General features: G+C 37.6%; 3 pseudogenes; all 3 read right to left on the bottom strand.

The window, feature by feature from the left end:
• Positions 1-6,188: 6,188 nt before the first annotated feature.
• LOC149666208 (5S ribosomal RNA) lies at positions 6,189-6,306 on the bottom strand (annotated as a pseudogene).
• A 141-nt stretch (positions 6,307-6,447) lies between these two features.
• On the bottom strand, positions 6,448-6,566 carry LOC149666207 (5S ribosomal RNA; annotated as a pseudogene).
• A 140-nt stretch (positions 6,567-6,706) lies between these two features.
• LOC149666206 (5S ribosomal RNA) lies at positions 6,707-6,825 on the bottom strand (annotated as a pseudogene).
• Between the last annotated feature and the right edge of the window lie 15,676 nt (positions 6,826-22,501).

Raw genomic sequence — 22,501 nt, 5'->3', positions numbered from 1 at the left:
CACGAACTTTTATCTCTTTATAATAAGAGTGGGGTGGCGTAGCGGTTAGCACTTTCGCCTCGCAGCAAGAGGATCCCGGGTTCGATCCCGGACTGTGGCACCGGGTGAAAATCAGGGAACAAATCATTCTGCGTAGAGTTTGCAAGTTCTCTCCCCCCTCGTTAAAAGGAGTTTTCCTCCGCGGTCTAACCCGGTTTCTCCTTTCCATCAAAACTTTCAGAGGTTAACGGTAATAGTTAGTATAGGGCGCTGTAGGTTAGCTGTGGCATAGGGGCTAGCCACCACCCCTCTATGCATTGTAAAGGGACCTACCTGTAAACAAGTCACAGGCTTAGTGTGGAAATCCCTTCATAGACAAACCTTAGATAAGAAAAATATTGACGAATTCTCATTGATAATATTGGGGTGAACTATGGCACTTAAATACAAGAGATTGGCTCAGCTATTTTAGGAACACCAATGGCGTCTATAGTCATGTATTTATCGTTCGTGAAATCGTATAAGCCAGCCTGTGGGCTTCTTCTTCATACTTAATTAAAGATATTTCACCACGTAATATAAATTTATATCATCAATAGCCGTCTAATCTCTGTGTAAGATTTTGGTGAGACTCAGACAACGACGACATCAGTCAGGTGGTGAAATTTCTTTCCCCGGGCTTAAACAATGGGCCGTCAGGTGACTGCTGGTCAAGGGGTCGGACGTTTCTAAAAATCCCGTACAGTTCGTTAGAAATCTATTTAAAATCTCTCTCGAAAATCTCGAAATCCCGAAATCTCCCGTCAAAATCCTAAAATCTCAAAATCTTACGTCAAAATCTAAAAATTCCAAAATGTCACGTGAAAATCTAAAAATCCCAAAATCCGTACTTTAAAATCTGAAAATCCCAAAATATTCACCTAAAATCCCGAAATCTTAACGTAAAATCCCAAAATATTCACCTAAAATCCCGAAATCATAACGTAAAATCCCGAAATCTCACCCTAAAATATCAAAATCTGAAAATCCCCATGCTTACATTACACGTTTCACATCTATTTTAAAGAGGGGAAGACACGGGGTTAAAACTCTGCCTTCCATTTCGCTTTTTGGCGCCTGCCCGATATAAGCGTTCTGTATTACAAATTAGACTATTTTTCTCCATTACGGTAAATTAAAACAAATTTAAAGACTAAAACCTAAACCCATATTTGAAAATATCGAAATATCCTTTGAACACCGGAAGTTAATAGTGAATCTTGATATCCCCTGCAAATTCCGAAACTTTCATCAAAATCCGAAAATCTCCTCGAAGTCTGAAAATCTCCTTCAAAATCTGTAAATCTTGTTCCAAGTCCCAAAATCTCTTTCAAAAACTGAAAATCCTGAACAAAATCCCGAAATTTCCTTCGAAATCTGAAAATCCCGATCAAAATCTGAAAATCTGAAAATCCCGATCAAAATCTGAAAATCTTGAAAATCCCGGAAAATCAGAAAATCTTGAAAATCCCGGAAAATCTTAAAATCTTGGACTAGATTTCAAGATTTCTAAAATCTCAGTCAGAATCTCAAAATCTGGGGCAAAATCTCAAAATCCCGTACACTGAAATTCCGAACGTCCGACCCTTCGCTGCTGGTTCTTTAGAGCTAAGGCTTACGATTTCGTGAACCATAAAAGATGGATAGATTCATGATTATAGACGCTCAAATAGCTTTGCCACTCTGTACTACTCTGTAGTATCAGTGAGCACAAATATTTGTGCTCCCTGGTAGTATTTCAGTGCCTTAGTTGACCCCAACATTAACAATGAAAACCCGCCAACGTTTAACATTGAACCAACTCAATCAATGGTTATACTATTGTAAAATTATTTAGCATTAATTGTAACACACTCTACTTTAAAACCATTACAAATTATGATAACTCCTTTTGTGGAAATAATTCGACAATAACAAATGGTAGTCAACACTTTTTACCTCTCCGAGTGACGTATGTCTCGGAGAGGTTCTAAATTCGACGTGTCGGGGTGGGTGGGTGTGTGTGTCAGGCTGTTGTTATTGACTTACACCCCAGGGGACGGCGTTCGCAGTTTCCGAATCGAAGCAAATGTGTTCGCTATTTCCGGACCGCATTCACATTTCTGGGAAAATTCAAACCTTGAGGCTATCCACAATTCAACTGTCCAATATCACTTCATCTGACTAGTCAATTGTCCATTCCACATGAACGCCAATCTGTATTCATTGGCTTCTAACACCACCATCTTATGGGCGTTGTTTTTGTCCATCCCACATAGACACCAGTCTGTACTTACTGACTTCTAACACCACCATCTTCTGGCCACTGTTCATCCCACATTGACAGCAGTCCGTACAAACTGGCTTCTAACACCACCATCTTCTGGTCTTTGTTTTTGTCCATCCCACATGGACACCAGTCTGTACACCTGGCTTCCACACCACCTTCTTCTGGTCTTTGTTTTTGTCCATCCCACATGGACACCAGTCTGTACACCTGGCTTCTACACCACCATCTTCTGGTCTTTGTTTTGGTCCATCCCACATGGACACCAGTCTGTACACCTGGCTTCTACACCACCATCTTCTGGTCTTTACTTTTGTCCATCCCACATGGACACCAGTCTGCACACCTGGCTTCTACTCCATCATCATCCTTAAGGTTAAGACATACCCGGCGATCGGCCAGGGTTACGAAAAACGTTCAGCCTCCCAATGGCGGGGCTTCCACCAAAGGTTCATGCAATTGCGCTGTTCTTATCCATAGCTTCGATTCGAAACCCTTATATACTACCTATTTGAGTAAGGCGAAGCAACCAGCGTATGCTTCATTTCAAACGCCCATATTAGTCAAGTCTCTGAAGAATGTTTAATTGATCTCTATCAACGCGAGGTAACGCTCAATAAGGCGAACAACTAGCGAAGAAAATATTTTATATTAATTGTATTTGTTTTAATATTTAAGATAATCTTGTTTCTCAACTCAAAATTTAAACGGAGTGAGTTGAAAAGCAGTCTATGTTTTAGTCTGTGTGTGTCCGTCCGTTTTTACACTAGTGCACCGCGTTAGCAGATCGCTTTGTGTTTTGTGGAAAGAATTCCCACAAAGCATAATTCTTTCTTTAATGATTTCAAGAAGAACGCTACTATATCGGTTAAATTAATTTCTATTTACCAAAAAGTAAACGCTTGGTTTTCGTTTCTGTAATGCAGAGACATTAGAGGTTCAGAGTGAGCCGAAAGTTAAATACACTTTTAAATAATCAGGCTTAGATTTTATAATTGATGAAAGCATCATGGTGGAAATCTGGGCCGCGTTCAGAAGAGCTCAGTGCTTTTAGCACTGTCCTACAGAACCTGATTTTGTTTTTGAATTCTAACGACACGGTGCGCAGCACTGAGCCAGCTCGGTCACCAAAGAAAATAGTCGGGTTTTTGGATAACATGATTTAACACGCGTAGTTCTCAGCTTGGCGAAAAAACATGGATGAATTATTTCAAGTAGCTCTTGCTGATTCAGATATGACTATACCTATTTAATTGGCGTGAAACCAGTTGATCACTCGAGAATTTTAAGAGATATGTTAGTCTTTCTAATTTTAATTATGAAAGTTGTTCTTGTTTATCTCTATAAATATGTTATCATACAATTTTTGTTAAGCCTTGGTACCTTGCACGTTTTATTGCGCTAACGTCATTTTTAAAACACCGATGACTGGAGAAAAGCGTTCAGCAAAGCTATGACGACTGAGCTCAAACGTTTTCCAAAATCCGCTGTCTTTTTTGGTGAGTTCTGCTGAACGCAGATCAGTGAAAAGTCTGATCGTAATCAGATTATAGCTTAGTGTTTTCATGCTTTTAGTGGTGCGCATTTACTTTCACTGCATGTAGCTACAAATAAGCTTTGGTGTTATGTAACGTTATGTTGACAAACTAAGAAAATCGTTGAGGTGAAACGATGATGATAGTGTTTACACGGCAACCCTGTTGTGAATATGGCTTTGAACATAGAGGGTATAAAGTTGAGGAGTAGGAAATTGGGCCTTTACAAACACGTAAAGGTAATATCCCTCCAAAGTTTTATCTCTTCATTTTCCGTTTTTTCCCCATCGGATGATTTTAATGTTTATAAGTATATCCTTATTGGATGTAAAATGTCGTCTGATTTACAGTATATTCGCTATGTTTTGTATACAGCTTTAATATTTCATAAATTTTAACTTCAGTGTTTGTTCATAAATAAAAAAGAAACATTTCCATATCTGAGTAAATAAGTTTGTAAGTAGTCCTCTTGACTCGGAGAGGTAATATTTTGGTTTTCCCAACTTGTTACCTCTCCGAGTGACGTATGTCACGGAAAGGTATTACACTGGACGGGTGAGTGTGTCTGTGTGTGTGTCTGTCACACCCCACGTGACCGCGTTCGCAGATTGCGTATCGGAGCAAACGTGTTCCCAATTTCCGGACTGCATTGACAGTTCACGGAAATTTGTAAAATTGTGTTTGTCCCCGCTGGCTATTCTACTTGAGTTCCAACACCACCAGCTTTGGTTTTCGTCCACTCCACATGGACACTAGTCTGTACTTGCTGGCTTCCAAGTACCACCTTCTTCTGTTCTTCGTCAATTTCACCTTGACACCAGCTTCTATGCGCCACCATCTTCTGTTCTTCGTCAAATCCACATTGACACCAGCTTCCATGCACCACCATCTACAAGTCTTTGTCCATTCCACATGCACGCCAGTCAGTACATTCTGGCTTTTTTTCCTTCGTCATCATTTGGTTTCAAGATATACGCGGCGATCGGCTAGGGTTACGATAAACGTCTAGCCTCGCAATGACAGGGCTTCCACCATCGGTTCACGCGAATGCGTTTTTATCTATTATTATAATGGAAACGAATCGTATATATACCCCAAAATTTGAAGAAAGCGGGCAAGAGGGGTACCCTTCACTTTAAACGTCAATATTAGCAAAGTTTCGAAAAATAATAGGAACAACTTTATTTTAAACGATTTAACTATTTTTAAAGTTATTTACTGGCGATTAAAATAATTAATATCATTTATATTTAATTAATTATTTAAGATAAATTTATTTCTTTGAAGTGACACAAGTGAGAGTTTATATAGAACGAGTAATGAACATTGCATCTGAATCGAAACACTACACGCATATCAAAGTTAATATAAAGCGAGTAGGATGATAAGATCTCTTACAAAACGATAACATTTCCTTTTTGCAGAATATTAAATGGAAATATTTTAAATAATTTTCGGCATTACGATTTTTTTAGTAGTTGTGTAGCTATAAAGCTCTGTTTCATCTCAATATTCCAAGAACATCTTTTGATATTAACATTTAAAATTTGGTGTTTACTTTTTAATTCAGCTTTACTACATTTATATATGGTGTAAACGTAACTTTTAATTTCACTACATAATATGGATTTTAATACTTCGTCTCTCTGTAAGTGTTGAAGCGATTGGGTCTGTGAAATAAGATACCCTAGATTTAAACCAGAATTGACCTTGTTTCGTGTCCTCTTACAAGAGGTGTTAACGGTTCAGAGTGAGCCGAAAGTTAAATACATACTTAAGTGATAGATATTAGGTCCTCATTAGTCTTATGAGAATACACAGGGAAATGCTAAACGATTAAACTTTTACAAATGTCCTTCGCGATATCCCGCCAATTTGAGCTACGTATTTCCGGCTTTCCTCATTGGCTGGTGGACCCATGGACGAAGTAATACTGAAGGACCAATGGCAGCCCATTACTGCCCCCATTACTAAGCGACTTTACAACCAATGTAAAGCTTACATCCCTCTTTTCAGCCCCAACATGGAGGGTGTTATGAAAATGCGGAGTCAAATCCCGGAAAACGCTAGCGCCATCTAGACAAAATAAGACGTTAGCTGCTTCCCTCGTTAGAACTTTGATTCCCCCACTATCCGGTTTGCTACTATCTGCCGCTAGAAGGCGAATCAACAAGTATTTTTCAACTTTCGCCATCTGCCATCCGTCCTTCAGTATAAGTTCGTCCATATTGGACCTGTGTTTGGAAAGTAAATTTGTCTCGACTCGGAGAGGCTTATTTTGGTTTCCCAACTAGTTTAAAAATTACAAAAAGAAACTGTTTGCTTTTCTCATATCTGGTGGATTTTAGAAAAGGAAACTACAGTGTAAAAGCCAACGGGACGAAGTGTTCCTAAGTGGTTCCCTCCCAAGTACTGACTGCGCTCGACGCTGCTTAACTTCGGTGATCGGACGAGAACCGGTGTTTTTAGCGTGATATGGCCGTTTGCCGAGAACTATAGTTATTTATTCGAATTTAAAACTAATTAGACAAAATACCCTTCTCCATGTTTTTAAAAAATAAAAAAAAGAAACTCTGTTTGCTTTTCTCATATCTGGTGGATTTTAAAAAAAGGAAACTAAAGTGTAAAAGCCAACGGCACGCAGTGCTCCTAAGTGGTCTCCCTCCCAAGTTCTGACTGCGCTCGACGCTGCTTAACTTCGATTATCGGACCAGAACCGGTGTTTTCAGCGTGATATGGCCGTTGCCGAGAACACTAGTTAATTATTCAAATTTAAAACTAGTTAGACAAGTTACCCTTCTGCATGTTTTTAAAAAAATTACAAAAAGAAACTTTGCTTGCTTTTCTCATATCTGGTGGATTTTAGAAAAGGAAACTTTAGTGTAAAAGCCAACGGCACGCAGTGTTCTTAAGTGGTCTCCCTCCCAAGTACTCACTGCGCTCGACGCTGCTTAACTTCGGTGATCGGACGAGAACCGTTGTTTTCAGCGTGATTTGGCCGTTGCCGAGAGCACTAGTTAATTATTCGAATTTCAAACTGTTGTATATTGTAGTGGTGGTTAAAGTTTAAGTAATGACTACTAAGTCTATCATAAAAATATTTATTAAAACATCCGTTCTTGTTGTACTACATGCCAGAAAGTGTGTTCGTTACATTTATCATTTACTATTTATACAATTTTCAATTAGATAAAAAACTATAAAGAAAATAGGCTAAAACGTTTTTTATCTAATAGACAAGATAGCACAAATATGTAGATCCTGAAATGAGAATCTGCAGGTTGAACATTATGGTGTACGACGCCATTGAAGTGAATAACTGCGAATACGATCCGGAAATCGAGAATAAGCCGTGGTTCGGCTTAACTACCAAAGATGAACTGCATGATTTGATGAAGAAAGAGTACTATTGCCGCAAAAAGAACAAGTTCGAGTTTTACATCGGAGAACACAGTTACCGGAGAGAATATTTTTCATTTACATCAAGTCCATCCGTGTCAGGCAAGATATCAAGGAAATTGTCATCAGATCGTAAGTGCTTTCAGACAGTTTAAATTACATCATAATTTTTTAAGCTACCCCGAAGTTCACATTAGAAGCCTCTCGAGCTTCGCGTTTACGATGAATATTTCCAAAGCTGCTGTTTGTGGAGGCTAAAACTGGCTCGCTAACCGCTTCTCTTAAGATAGACTCTGTTTTTATATCGTTAAACATTATTTCATTTTAACATTCACAGGGTCATGAATATTTTGGAGCGCAACTTTATCCACTATAAGTCAATACCGAAGAAAATCATTTATGATATGTCGAAATGGAGAAGACCTCCGGAGGAATTATTACCTTTGACAATCAAAGTTGTCAGTGGATCTCTAATCTTGTGGCTAATTGGTCTTTCTATTTCAACCATCGTGTTCATCGGAGAATTGTTTTCGATCAAGAAAAATTATTACTAAGGAGTGCACATTGGGAATCAAATAAATTTACAGCGCTGATAGAAACCAACATTTTCCCCGTCATATTAATGAATTCGTAAATAAAATATTTGGATGGTAAACTAAAATTGACGGAACAATAGAGCAAATCATGTGCCCCCATATAGTTACTTATGTTAACAGCAAAATTATGGGCCCGGTGTTGAACATCGGGAAATTTTTCACCTCGCCATTTTAAAATACTGCGGATAATTGAGCTCCAAAAGCCATTAGGCTCTCTGTAGTAAATAGCGAACCAATGTATTAAATTTTAGTGAAATCTGTTGAAAAGCGCGAACGTTATTCCATAAAGGTTTTGTTACATTTCTGGTCGCCATTTTAAAATATGGCGGCAAATTGAACCAGAAAAGGTACAAAGTGGTTGAAAAAATTGCATAAATTACGTCACTGCAAAATTTTTGCTATTTAGGTAAAGTGCCTTGGCCTGGGAGTTGATTATCAGTCAGTCAACCAATCAATCAATCAGTATGTTAGTCAAAAATAGATAGATATAAATGTGAATTCAATTTGCTGCTTTACTAACCAAGTTGTCCTCTGTACGCCTTGAAGTTTTATTAGGAAACTGAACATTAGTTGTAAATGTTCGACAGATTCAAGGCAATACTGCAAATTGGCCCCCATAAAACTGCTATAAATAGTTTAACTTTACTACATATTTTCACAGTTTTAAGCACACCAGCTAAAGTCCGCAATGACATTAAATTACAATTGTTTTGATCAGAGAATTCAGTATTTTTGAGTGTAATGTACGCTACCATCATAAATGGAAACTTATCCAGATAATTCACGAAATGTGAAATCTATTATTTCATTAACTTACATTTTACTATACGCTCCTTAAAAAATATAGCTTAATAATTCGTTGCTATCCTGAAAAAATATTTAAAACGCGTACTGACTCAAACTCAAATGAAAAAATATAATGCTTTTTCTATGGGACGCTAACCCTAAAATGTGTAATTCCCCCCTCCTCTTTAACTTGTAGTCATATCTACAAAGGCCTACCGGCCCTGTAGAATAACTGCTGTAAATATTTTCAATATTCTATTCATTATTTTTGCTTTCAAAGTAAAAGTGTTAATATTTCCTTCTCGTTATTTCTTTTTACAAATATTTTAAATCTTGTACTGAAAGGTCACCTACAGTAATTTCAAGTGAGTGAAGGTGCTTTCATTGTTGTTATCTTGTTTGCAAAATTAGCAGTAGAGAAAATAGTTCAATGTAAAATTTTGTAGTAAATACAGAAAGCGATATGTTGTCTAACTAATGTCTCAATATGTAATGGTTTCGTAATTATCGGGATTACGGCCCCCAAAACAAGGAACTTGGTACGCATGAGGAGTAAGGCATATCAGCCTGTCCATCTTGTTTAGACAATTTCAATAGCCTCCGATCTAAGGACGTTAGTGAGCCTTTATCTAGCACGAGTGCACGTACGAGGTAGAAGTGTATCTAAGCCGTTAATATGAATGTATTTCAAAGTGTAATATCACAAATGTTTCCTTTTAATGTTTCATTTATTCGTAACAAGTTAAAATCGTTATTTAGAAGTACTGTATAAAATGTCCTCTCTTGTGCTATTACACTTTACATAATAAGCTTAGGCACACTTTTAGATTGAAGACTATTGGAATTGTCTAAACAAAATGGGCAAGCTGATATTTCTCCACCTGTGTGGCAATATCCTTGTTTTTAGAAAATAATGTTTGGGAGATGTACTTCCGAAACAGAATGTTTTAGACCCCATGTTCTTTTGACACCTTTCACTCAATCTGACCCAAGTATCTCACCTTTTAAATTATGTCTCTGTTATCAGAAACACCCGGTCTAGGAAAAAACAACGCTATTTTTATCACATTTATTTAAGCTCGAGGGTTGGGTGTCTTTACCTTTCGGTTTAATCCGAACTGATAAGACATCAATCAACGGAAGGAATCAAATTAAGGATTACTATTCATTGGATTTAGTTTCTATTATTTCTATTCGACTTTGATATCAAGTTAGAAAACCTTATCGTGTATAATTTGCTTTCCATCGACAAATTTGTAGAAATCAATATTATATACCCTTATTTGTAATGAAACAAATTGGAAGACAGAAATTCATGGTTGTATACGAATTTCTGCATGCCTAATTGATTTTTATCAGACTTTATTTTTAAACTTAAACTAGGCCTATACCTTTTGCGAAAGCAACCTGCGTCGCCAAAATCAATTTCAAGGGAGAATAACCAACTTTTCAACATTACTGTACTTGTGAAAATCTACTTGTATTTACAGTGAAACGTTGCCTGAGTTTAAAACAGAAATTTCTACTCTTATATTTCCTTTAAGGTGAAACGAAATGGAAAACTTTCATTACGTGCTCTAAATTTTAATCAATATTTTTAATTTAATAGCAATCCTTGCAAAGAGAAGTTCGTTACTAAGATTAAAGGGATATGAAGTGATCAAAAAAAAGGTAATGCAATATTTACCCTTTCGAATATGTGTTAGACACGGGTTATCAGTTAATAAATCCTCGGAAAATAACAAAATATAATCTTAAAAATGGGTTTAATAACTGTTACCAATGACATTAAAAGTTCAGACACACTGTAAAAAATAACCGTACTGTCTAGTACCTTTAAAGGTATTTTTCAATGCATACCCAGACGTACCTATAAAGGTACTACATAATACCGTTGTGTAAAGGTACTCTGAAATACCTCTTGAAGAAGGTACTTTTGAGCACTACAAGATATTTTGTGATCCCGTAATGGGTATGATTTAAACCTCAACAAAGGTCGGAATAAAACTTTCAAATTGTGAAAGGTACTCCTTACTAGCGAAAAGGGTACCTGTTAACACCCAAAAAGGTTCGAAAATATTCTTTTAAAGGTATTTTGTGCTACCGCATTAGGTGTGAAATAAATCCCAAAAACAGATCTTAATTATACTTTCGTGCCATCAAAAATATTTGCGGCACATTTGAAACTGGTAAACGTTTCCTTAATTACCCCGGGCTTGAATCATTTTCAGACAAGGTAAGCAATACACCACTTCGATGTAAAAGAGACGGAAAGACACGAGTAAAATTTTCCTTCCATCACAACTTTTAGGGTCAGTGTTGTGGGCTTACGGAACGAGGGAAAATTTTGCCTTCCATCTCGCCTTTTAGTGTCTGCGCTGTAGGCTTGCGGGATCGTGAGATTTCGCATAGTATGCAAGGGATCAACCACACTACATTTCCCGATACTAAATTTTGCTTCCCCTTGTTAAGGAAGGCGTGACACTGTCATAATGTAACGGAAATTCAGGGTCACATATACATGGATATTTTCTAAATGGCGACTGAAGGCGTAAGCTCGGATTCAAACCTTTATATTAATTATGTATGTCTTATATCATAATTGTATTGCCTTTAAATGATGTAACGTATGCTTGTGTACATAGCTGTCAAAGAAAATAATTAATATTAATTATATGTAATTAAATATTTAAGAAAAACCACTAGCTAGGAAACTTGAGATTGAAATCTCAGGTAGAAAACCACTACCGTATTGTACTCTACCGAACCTATTCTTTATGTTTATTAATAATATTCCAATAGAGATTTCTTCTACGCTGCCATTACTAGTGCTACTGGCGAAGTAAACAGTTAGTAGTTAGAGAATTTGGGCTTGACGTATTATATCATGTATTTTACTTTAGTTGTGTTAGTTAAAAAATCCCTCTAAAGGAGTCTGTTAAGTCCTTTTCTACTTCCAGGGTACGATAACATACCACCAGAAGCGCTGAAACTCTAAAAGGTTTATTTATATACCTTATATTTCCAAAATACCTTTTTCGAAATGATTGAATACCGGCACTGTGAGACAACTAATAGAATACGTTCATGGGTACTAAAAAGGTCGCGGAGGTATTTTATAGTACCTTCAAAATACCTTTATTTTTAACAGTGCACTATCGGGCCTCTAGTGCCGTTTGGATGGATACCTCTAACAATTTTACTATACCTAACTTTCGAGAAAGTCTAATTTAGTGTCATATCAATATGAAAGTACGACATCAACTCTCATGAGAGCTTCTACTTGGCGTATTAATAATTATTTAAATTTCTTTCATTAGTGAAAACTCCAAGATTTTGCAAAAAGTTTCTTTGAAAAAACAATTCAGAATAGGAGCTGTTTTAATTGAAAACATTGGAATTACCGAATGACTGCAAAAAGGAATTTAACCATTTTGTACATTTATCAGTAAAATGTTAACATCTACTTTAAGGCTACAAAACTAGGGTTCTATATCGGTAAATTACGATGGTAATTTACCAGGTTAACTGTAATTTACGATTTTCTCGGGTAAATTGCGAAAACGGTGATTACCCTGGTCATTACCGTGGTAAATTTCCAGTGTAAATTACCACGATTGTAATTTACCACCGAATTTTTATTTCTTTCTCTTGTAAAATGATCTAAAAGCTACATGTTTTGCTCTAAAATTTTATTTTTTTGTCTATTCTCATTGTCGAGTTCCTTTGCGTCAGCTGGAAACGCTGTAGTTGTTAGAATTTTGTTCAAAAAATGTGAAATAGCGATAATTCGTAAAATGGGTAAGAAGAAGAAAGTGGATGTTGCTGTTCAAAAGTATTTTGAGCTGCAAAAACTCGGTTTTTAAATAATGTACGATACCAGGGATAGATTTATTTTTTTAAGACGGAATGAACAACGTTTGGCCTTTACTTCAGTCCGACTCATAGCCGAGTATATAGCCCCTTCCTTCAACACGTAACCAAAAAATTAAATTATCTTATTGGCTCACTAAAACGCTTTGGTCCCATTGAACCGAATTCCCATTCGACAGAAGGGGGTTTTTTTGGGGTCCCATTCGATCGAACGTAGCCAAAGGTGCGATTTTATTATAGTCCCATTGGACCGAAATTCTATTGAACTGGAAGAAGACATACTGTGTGGTTTTGCATTAAATATATTTTTAATTTCAAAACTTATTATTGTTAAAATAAATGTGAGTTGAAAATGTATTACTGCACTCCTCACCTCACCTACCCTAGCCTAACCTAACCTAACCTAACCTAACCAAACGTAACCTAACCTAACCTTACCTAACCCAACCCAACCTTGTTTGGAGGTAAAAAGATTATTTATATGAGTATTAAAACAATTTATTAGCAATAATAGAAATATTTTGGAAAAGATGTCAGATAATTAATTGGAGAATATTTTGGAAAAGGTGGCAGCTAATTAATAGGAGAATATTTTGGAAAAGGTGGCAGCTAATTAATAGGAAAATCTTTTGGAAAAGGTGGCAGCTAATTAATAGGAGAATATTTTAGAAAAGGTGGTAGCTAATTAAAAGGAGAATATTTTGGAAAATGTGGCAGCTAATTAGTAGGAGAATGTTTTGGAAAAGGTTGCAGCTAATTAATAGGAGAATGTTTTGGAAAAGGTGGTAGCTAATTAATTGGAGAATATTTTGAAAAAGGTGGGAGCTATTTAATAGGAAAATCTTTTGGAAAAGGTGGCAGCTAATTAATAAGAGAATGTTTTGGAAAAGGTGGTAGCTATTTAATGGGAGAATATTTTGCAAAACGTGGTAGCTAATTAAAAGGAGCATATTTTGGAAAAGGTGTCAACGTTTTATTGGAACCAAACCTAACCTAAGCTAACCTAACCTAAGCTAAGCTAACCTAACCTAACCTAACCTAACCTAACCTAACCTAACCTAAGCTAACCTAACCTAAGCTAACCAAACCTAAGCTAACCTAACCTAACCTAACCTTAACTAACCTAAGCTAAGCCAAGCTAACCTATCCTAACCTAACCTAAGCTAAGCTAAGCTAAGCTAACCTAACCTAACCTAACCTAACCCACCCGAAACCAAAATATTAAAATTTTAATTTAAAATTTAAAGACATTGATGGAACTACCATTAAGACTGCACTTCATTTTAAGCACAATTTGTTTATTAATTCTATATATCTCTTGCCTTGAAAGGAATAAAAGTGAGCGTTTTAATTAGTATCACGAAACATTTACTTTTAATATTATTAACATACCTTTCGGAGATTCGAACCAACAACCTATTGCTTCGCAGTCCAACTTCGTATCCACTACACCACCGAATCGCTGACGGCTACAGTGTTTCAAGTTATATTCATGTATTTTTTAGGGGCATATTCGGACGATTGGGATTTCGGTCCATCGGGAATATAGCCATTGGGCTGGAAATCTAAAATCATTGCGGGATATTCGGTCGAATGGGATTTCGGTCCATTGGGAATTGGGTTGAAAGGAACGATACCCACTAAAACTACGTATTGGTGACGTTGCTGACAAGGAGGGCCAAAAATACGTAATTCCTGTTTACCTCTGTCGCTATGACTACGACCCCTCTTGCGTTGTACCATAGCCCACTCGATCACGCGCGTCACGACCCAAGCAGCGCAGCGTCCGGGAGCGCGGATCGAGTGGGCTATGGTTGTACAGATAAGCGTCTTCACAGGGGTTCAAAATGGAGCCGTCTAAAAGCGAGATCCGGAAATTATTCGGGAATTGTTTTTAATAGCAATTAAGAAGGTAGTAAGTGAATTTGGTGCCGGTGTTTTGGATTTGGAGTACATCTGTAAGGGTGAAAAGTGTTCGCTAATTCTTTCTTAAGCCAATCATGTCTACTATCCTCATGATTTTGTAAACGAATTTGATGAGTTAACCAAGGCTTAGTGAATGACCAGGAGTTTTGTGAGCTTAGTGTTTGGTTAAAACCTGTTCGTGTTGTAATATCTATGAAGACTTTTACTCAATTCTAACTCACTTTTAATTTTCTTGGGTCTTCCCCGATTTTTTTTAGTTGCAAGCCCTATGTCTTGTGTAACTTCCATTTTTAAACAATGTTCTTTCAAAAATTACAATCCGAGCCCATTCCAACTTTATTTGACCCGGATATACATACAACGCCATAACGAAAATAAGACCCGCCTCTTCTTTCATATCCCTCCGTCACGGGTAAGGGGGTCGTGGACTTGGACGCGCACCCGAATAACCCTGTTACCCATTCCGTCTTAAAAAAATAAATCTATCCCTGACGATACTATGCTATAAAAAGTATAGCTATGTTCAAGAGGTATTTTTCATTATTTAGCTTATAAACGATCAATATAACTTACTTCTGATATTACGTAAATTACCATGAACGGTAATTTACGGCGAAATTTACCATTTTTCCAAAATTACCGTAATTATCGAACCCTATACAAAACCAACCTTTCAATAACAGTGTCAAGTAGATTTCATGGTTTTACATGAGTCTAGAGGCTCGTTTAAGTACACCTTTCATTGTTTTTCTTTTTCGAAATTTAAGTGTTTATGTTGAATAATTAAAACAGTATGATATTGATCGAAACTTTGAATGCGCTTTCGGCTCGGAGATTTGGTGCATTTCGTGTTCGTCAAACGTGTTATAAAGATGCGAGATTAACCAAACTGTTGCTAGCCTAAAAGTACTCTCAAAGAGTTAGGGCGTTGTCCAATAAAATTGCAGAGTTTTGTTTAGGGATTTCATAGTTAAACCTTTAGTTTTTAGGGGTTTTTTTTGGTTAGTTTATGGATAGCTTTGAAATTCGTTCTATAAAAAACTACGGGATTGGTTGAATTTTCACAGGCTGAGAGAGGTAAGGGTAAGTGGTTCGTTTTAACCCATGGCGGATAATCCAGTAGTAATATCAGCTACTTAAATCTTAAAAGGGCTACGTTTCAAATAGCATCATAGCTCCGAAACCAACTATGATTCAGAAAAATAGGAAATTTATACAGCCATGAGTAGTTCTAATATGTATGCTAATTTGCGCCTATTAATTGTTGAATAAAATTACACGCAATCTAGTTGAATCAAACCACGAGAAGCCAGAACATTCGTTGAAATTCTGATCACAAATTATTATCTGGAGATGAAGTATTACCTTGAAGAGTTTGAATATATTGTCGATTATATAAGAACTAGGTAATGAGCCTTTAAAGGTGAAAACTTTTTACATATTAATCTGTTTAAAAAAAAAACTATATTTGCAATTAGGAACTTCATTTGTTTATGCGGGTGCTACCTCAATGCTTCTGTCTATAAATTCGTTGTAAGTATTTTTACCTCTCTGAGTGACGATGACGTCACGGAGACGTATTACACTGGACTTTTCTGTGTGTGTATGCCACCGCGTTTGCAGTTGGCAAATTCTAGCAAACGTGTTCGCAATTTCCGGACCGCGTAGAATTTCGGAAAATTGTACTTCCTTACACTATCTAGATAAACCATGCACTTATCTTTCGCATATACCTCATACACGTCTATCTGTACTTATTGGCTTCAAAAACCACCATCTACCGGTCCTTCGTCTATACCATGTTCACACCAATCTGAACTTATTGGCTTCTAACAACACCCTCATACACTGGCCTTCTGTCTATACCGCACAGACACCAATCTGCAGCATTGGCTTCTACTCCATTACATAACTGTCCGCGCTCACCTCATTTCAGTGAGGTGAGCGCGAATTGAGCGGGGCTCTTCAAAATAATTGATAAGCTCACAAGCCCGAACCAAGCATGAAAGATTATTAGAAAGATTTCTGAGCTTGAGCCCGGGCTCACAATACGTCACAAAGAAAGTGAGCCTTGAGTTGAGCCTGGAATTAATTGAAAAAATTATTGAAAGCTTACGCTAAGCGCTTTTACAAATCTTTTGGCTTTCTTGAGCTCGAGCGAGGCCAATTCAGAAGTATGAGATCGCTCATTTTGAAAGGGCGCTCACTGTTTTGAAACTGCGCTTAGATTGGCTCAGCGCCCAATTTAGTGCCAACAGAAACTAGTGTAACTCATTCTTGGTAGAAGTTTTTTTTTACAAAAGTAGTACAAGTCATTTGGATAGTAAATATACTGTATATTGTAGTTTTGCATTTATCGCGTAAAAATAGCTTCAAAATGTTTTATTTCAACATCTACACTTTCGGCCTGAAAAGAATATCGCATTGTTACTACTTTGTCCGCATTCCCTATCCCCCTCCATAACCCCCAAAAACAAGAGTTTGGAGAAAATATCTTGATTTTAAACCCATTCAACAAGTCGGCTTCGATACAGCAGTCCATCAAATTAACCTAATCTTGATGGTTGCCGCAATCTAACCTGGTGAATTATTTGACGATGACGATGTTGTTTCTTTGGCAATACTTCCCAGAGCCGTTATAAACAAGGGCCCCGATAAACTTTCACCATGCTTTCGCAATTCTTTCCCATTACGAGCTCCGAGTTGCTAGTAGATTTTGCCTAATTCGGTTTCTATCCACTGTTTTTTTTCGCGTACCCGGGGCTACAAACACACACAGACACACACACACACGTCCAGTGTAATACCTCTCCGTGACGTCATCGTCACTCTGAGAGGTAAAAATGAAATTTCATCATAGATAGGGCTCAATTAGACAAATAATTAAGGCGAAAATTCAAAAAGCAATCACTGTCTTGCCACTTTATAATTATAAATATTTGAAGGTTAGGATGATTTTTATCACAAGTAAATTCACCATTTTCATTTTCAAGTGTAGGTAGCTATGTACAAACATGCTTGCAAAATACAAAGTTACACAAATATAATTGATACTGTCGTCAGATGATCTATTCGATTGACACCTATAATCATGATTGGGATCATTATCTATCCCTAACACAAACTTTATTAAGTAGGCTTTTTAGGCCATTGATTGCCAACTACGCACATGATGTTACTTAAATAGAAGTTGGGAAACCAAAATATTATCTCTCCGAGGCAAGTCGAGGTCTAACCGCAAACGTCTCTGCCTATACAGGAAGTTCCTGAAAAGTCTATCAGATATTAGGGGTGATGTTCTTCGATCCATTTATTTCTATGGCATTTTGCCATCCGAGCCACTGTTATCAAGTTAGAATTTGAATGCTTTATGGATGACTCCTTAATTAAATTAGCATTGTCTTTTAATTTCATAAATAAGTTTAAGGAGTCATCCGTAAATAACTCCAATCTTAACTTTGAAAACCGTGAATAACACAGTAAAAACTAATGGTCTTGCAACGGTTTCGCCCTCCGACCCCGTTGCAGACGACAGTGGACGAAAGCTTAAAATTTCAAACCTCTGGCTTATGCTCAGTCCACTGCCGTCAAGTAACTACCGCGACCCCACACATCTAGTTCTTTCCGGTTGCCACCCTTCCCCCCTTTGCAGAAAGGAGTTAGCATCCCACTGGGAAGGAATAAAATGAGAAAATTTTCTATTGTATAACGCATTCGCATTGACACCCGGGTACAATGTAGTCGTCACCATTTTTGCTGAACCTCATGGTTCAAGTCTCGTCTTTATGATTTACATTTAATTTATGTTTAATAAAAGTCAAAGAGTTTTTGATTCATCAATATGTCTTCTAATTTAAATTAAGTTAAAAGTTAGTCTCCAACCAAGGACGATCCGAAAGCGGCACAACCAAGAAAGAACCTGGGTAATATGTTTTTAACACTTAGCGTTGTGACTACGGTCCTCCTTTATAAGGATTGACTGAACGCCTTGTCAACGGAATGGGACGAAACTTTTTTCCGTTGCAATTGGTGCCGTGTACCCAGTGAAACGAACCCCGTGTTACAAATAATGCCGTGCCCCTCGTTTTTAACCCTCGGTTATTGTTTTTCCCGTCCCGTCGCTTTTCTTCGCCGGCGGGGTGGTCGGGCCCGATTCGCGAGCTAGTTACAGTTTAGTTCTAGTTTGAGTTAGATCGCCGCCATTTTTGGGTACCCGTCTTCTAGAACATTCGAGGGCGTGTTTCCACATTTTTGATTATAAATCGATTTGAATCATCGCAATTATTTATTATAGTATTTATTTAAGTTAGAACTATTTATTTTTCATATAAAATCTCGTGATAAATTAAATTATTTTTCGGATAGATAAAATTTTTGAATTTAATTATTTTTGAAATTTTAATGAGTCATCCCGAATCGTGCCCGAGTTTAAAATTATATCGCGAAAGCCAAAAGTCGGAAAATTCTTCGGTCTCATCCCGTGAGTCGGACATTTCGGAATACACGTAGCCGGTAGCTAAGCCTAACCTCGTGGTGCAAGGCGAGATACGCCGATATGGCCCTCAGAGATTGTTAGTCTCCGGATTGGAACATTCACATTCGACTTAAACTTAATAAATCTTATCGAACTTTTCACTCAACTCAATCAAGAGACTTTATAACATTTTACTCGGAATTAACGAACTTTACAAACATTCGCAACCAAACGATGTCGGACTAAGTGACAGTGCCTCACATAGCTTGTTAATACCCATAGTCTTGCGTAATTTACGGATCACTTCCCTACCCAGACTTAACGTATCATAACAAGACGGCCCCCAAACATTAACTTCCGGCGTAATAGTGCTACGCGTAATAAACTATATTTCCCCACCATACCAAATCGCACGCCTGCGGATGTATCAATCACCGGCAAAGAAGTGCAACAACTGACCAAGAAACCCCGATGGAAATCTCCGCCGCTGATCCGATAGATCCCGGAACGGAATTCCATACCAACAAGAGACCCCCAATTGGACATCTCCACCGCTGATCAGACAGATCCCGGAACGGAAATCCACACCAACTAGAGACCCCCGATGGACATCACCACCGCAGATCAGACGATCCCGGAAAGGAAATCCACCCGAACCCTCCTCACGATATATGACGAAACCCAAATCCGACACCGACGAACTCTCCGAACAACCGTACCGCCATCGGACAACCGCACCACCATCTCCCACGGAAGCATCCATCCTCAACACATGAAGACGCCCCAGGAAGACTAACTTACAAAACCTTAATTTAATTTGATTTTATAACAATGTATAAAATTTTTCTTTGGGGGGTAGAATGCAACGGTTTCGCCCTCCGACCCCGTTGCAGACGACAGTGGACGAAAGCTTAAAATTTCAAACCTCTGGCTTATGCTCAGTCCACTGCCGTCAAGTAACTACCGCGACCCCACACATCTAGTTCTTTCCGGTTGCCACCCTTCCCCCCTTTGCAGAAAGGAGTTAGCATCCCACTGGGAAGGAATAAAATGAGAAAATTTTCTATTGTATAACGCATTCGCATTGACACCCGGGTACAATGTAGTCGTCACCATTTTTGCTGAACCTCATGGTTCAAGTCTCGTCTTTATGATTTACATTTAATTTATGTTTAATAAAAGTCAAAGAGTTTTTGATTCATCAATATGTCTTCTAATTTAAATTAAGTTAAAAGTTAGTCTCCAACCAAGGACGATCCGAAAGCGGCACAACCAAGAAAGAACCTGGGTAATATGTTTTTAACACTTAGCGTTGTGACTACGGTCCTCCTTTATAAGGATTGACTGAACGCCTTGTCAACGGAATGGGACGAAACTTTTTTCCGTTGCAGTCTTAGATTAAACCCTTCAGGGTTTTTGCACTTTTGTCAGAAAACCAGTACCAAAGTGGTTTGTTTGGAAACCATAATGCGATTTTCCCTATCCAAATAACACTATTGTTCAAACCATTTTACATCTCTAATTGTTATTTATTTCTACCGTTTTTAAACCCTTGCAGGTGGTATATTCGACCTAATTTGGTACATTTCTTTTCCATTAGTGGTTAGCTTCTCAACCTTTCTCAAACCACTTACGGCGTTATTCTAAACCATTTTTTGATTTTAGAACAGCCATGTTTAAAACCGAAATGGTCGTATATTCTACCATTAAGTGTTGTTTAAAGAACCTTTTTTAAACCTAGAAAACTGTTGGAAAAAAAGGTTTCACTTGAAATCTTTTGAGGACACTTCAAAATTTCCCCGTTTGAAAACTCCGCTAAACCCCACGACTCCTTTTTCTAACCCCCGCGAGTTCTTATTCTAACCCCCCCCCCGTGTTCTTATTTTAACCCTCGCTAGTTCTTGTGCTAACCCCGCTTGTTTTTATTCTAACCCCCCGCTTGTTTCTATTCTAACCCCCCTCTCTTTCGTATTCTAACCCCCCGCTTGTTCGTATTCTAACCCCCCCCCGCTTGTTCGTATTCTAACCCCCCCCGCTTGTTCGTATTCTAACCCCCCGCGTGTTCTTATTCCAACCACCGCGTGACCTTATTCAGACCTCGCGGGTTTTTAATCAAACCACGCTCTAAATTGGACTCATATCCAGCCTTCAGTGTTAACATTCCGGCGTACTCCGAACAGATATATCACGCCATTGAGTAATACTTTCTTATTTACTTTGAACTGCAAAAATTAGCGTTTTGGATATATATAAATGTAGTATGGTTTAACTAAAATGTAAACACCCATTTCAAAGATTAATATCAAAAGATGTTCCTGGAATATCGTAATGAAAAGGAGCTTTAGTGCTACAAAACTAGTAAAGGCATCGCATTTTCGAAAAATATTTCCCAAATTTTCGTTTTATATTGTGAAAAAAGGTAATTATAATTTTGTTGTATTTCTTCACACACGAACACAAGGGAAACTGCTAAAGTTGTGCACTAATGTAACAACGGACGTTTACAGACACACAGATGGACGACTTTATTACTCTTTCTGTATTAAAATTGAGCTTAGAATTAATAATATCTTAAAATATCAAAATAAATTTAATTAATATTATCAGGGATAAATAACGAAAGGAGTTAGAGACGCTAGCTTCCATAGTGCAGAATACAGTGGGACTTTCAAACGTAGACACAGAAAACAGAAAACGACTCGGTCGCGCCGTCTATAATTCAAAATAAGTATGATATTTTCCAACCAATAGCGTGGCAGCAAAGTTTCGAAAGTCATGATGGTATATCGATTTTCTCCTGTCTGCTAGTGTTCGTCTGCTTACGACTGAGTGACAATTAGGCTTAGAGTAAAGTTTATTCATTAAGGTGCACTTGAATTAGAAACAAGCAACTTTAAAGTTGGTAAATGAAATGGAATTGAATGTCGTTTTAGTTGTTTTAATTTCTTTAGTCACAGATACAGTCGATGATCCTGATCCCACAGTTCCCACTGGCACTGACTCGGAAAAGTCACTAAGCCTTTGCTCACTGGGCCGACTCTGTAACCGCGCACTTACGGCAAAACAAGTTTGAACACATTTTGAGGATTTTCCGGCTTCAAATTGCAAATTGTTGTATTATCTTTCTTCTTTAAATCGCTGTTTACTCGCGATTGAATATTATAATTATATTGGGTTGATTTATGAGACGACTTCACAACATCGACACCCGCCATTTTACTTTACCTTGCGGCGCGGGATTTTAAGGCAAAACTTTAAGGTTCTGGTCTTATTTACAATTCAGTTCCAAAGATGGCACTACATTAGTTAAAAATCCTATGACGTTTCAAGGTCCCACTGTATTCTACACTACGGAAGCTAGCGTCTCTAACTCCTTTCGTTATATATAAAAATTTTAGTAGTTTCGTTATTTAACCCTGTCAGAACTTAATCGCAATGATTTCCACCTTGATAGACCATACGTTCCTGCGTCCCTTAAACGTGCTGTCTAATGGGGGCAATGAAAAGGACTTGAACAACTCGCGTTCTATTCGCTAGTGAAACGGGAATAGAGGGCGCCGCAATCACTACCCCTGAAGCTTGGGTTTCCTGCGTATAGTTATGATCAAACAAACCAAAACATATGGGC

Source organism: Phalangium opilio, unplaced genomic scaffold, assembly GCF_054372755.1.
Source record: "Phalangium opilio isolate 3A_F unplaced genomic scaffold, DU_Popi_V2 ptg000060l_1, whole genome shotgun sequence".
Taxonomy (NCBI): domain Eukaryota; kingdom Metazoa; phylum Arthropoda; class Arachnida; order Opiliones; family Phalangiidae; genus Phalangium; species Phalangium opilio.
This window is presented reverse-complemented; position numbering and strand designations above follow the sequence as displayed.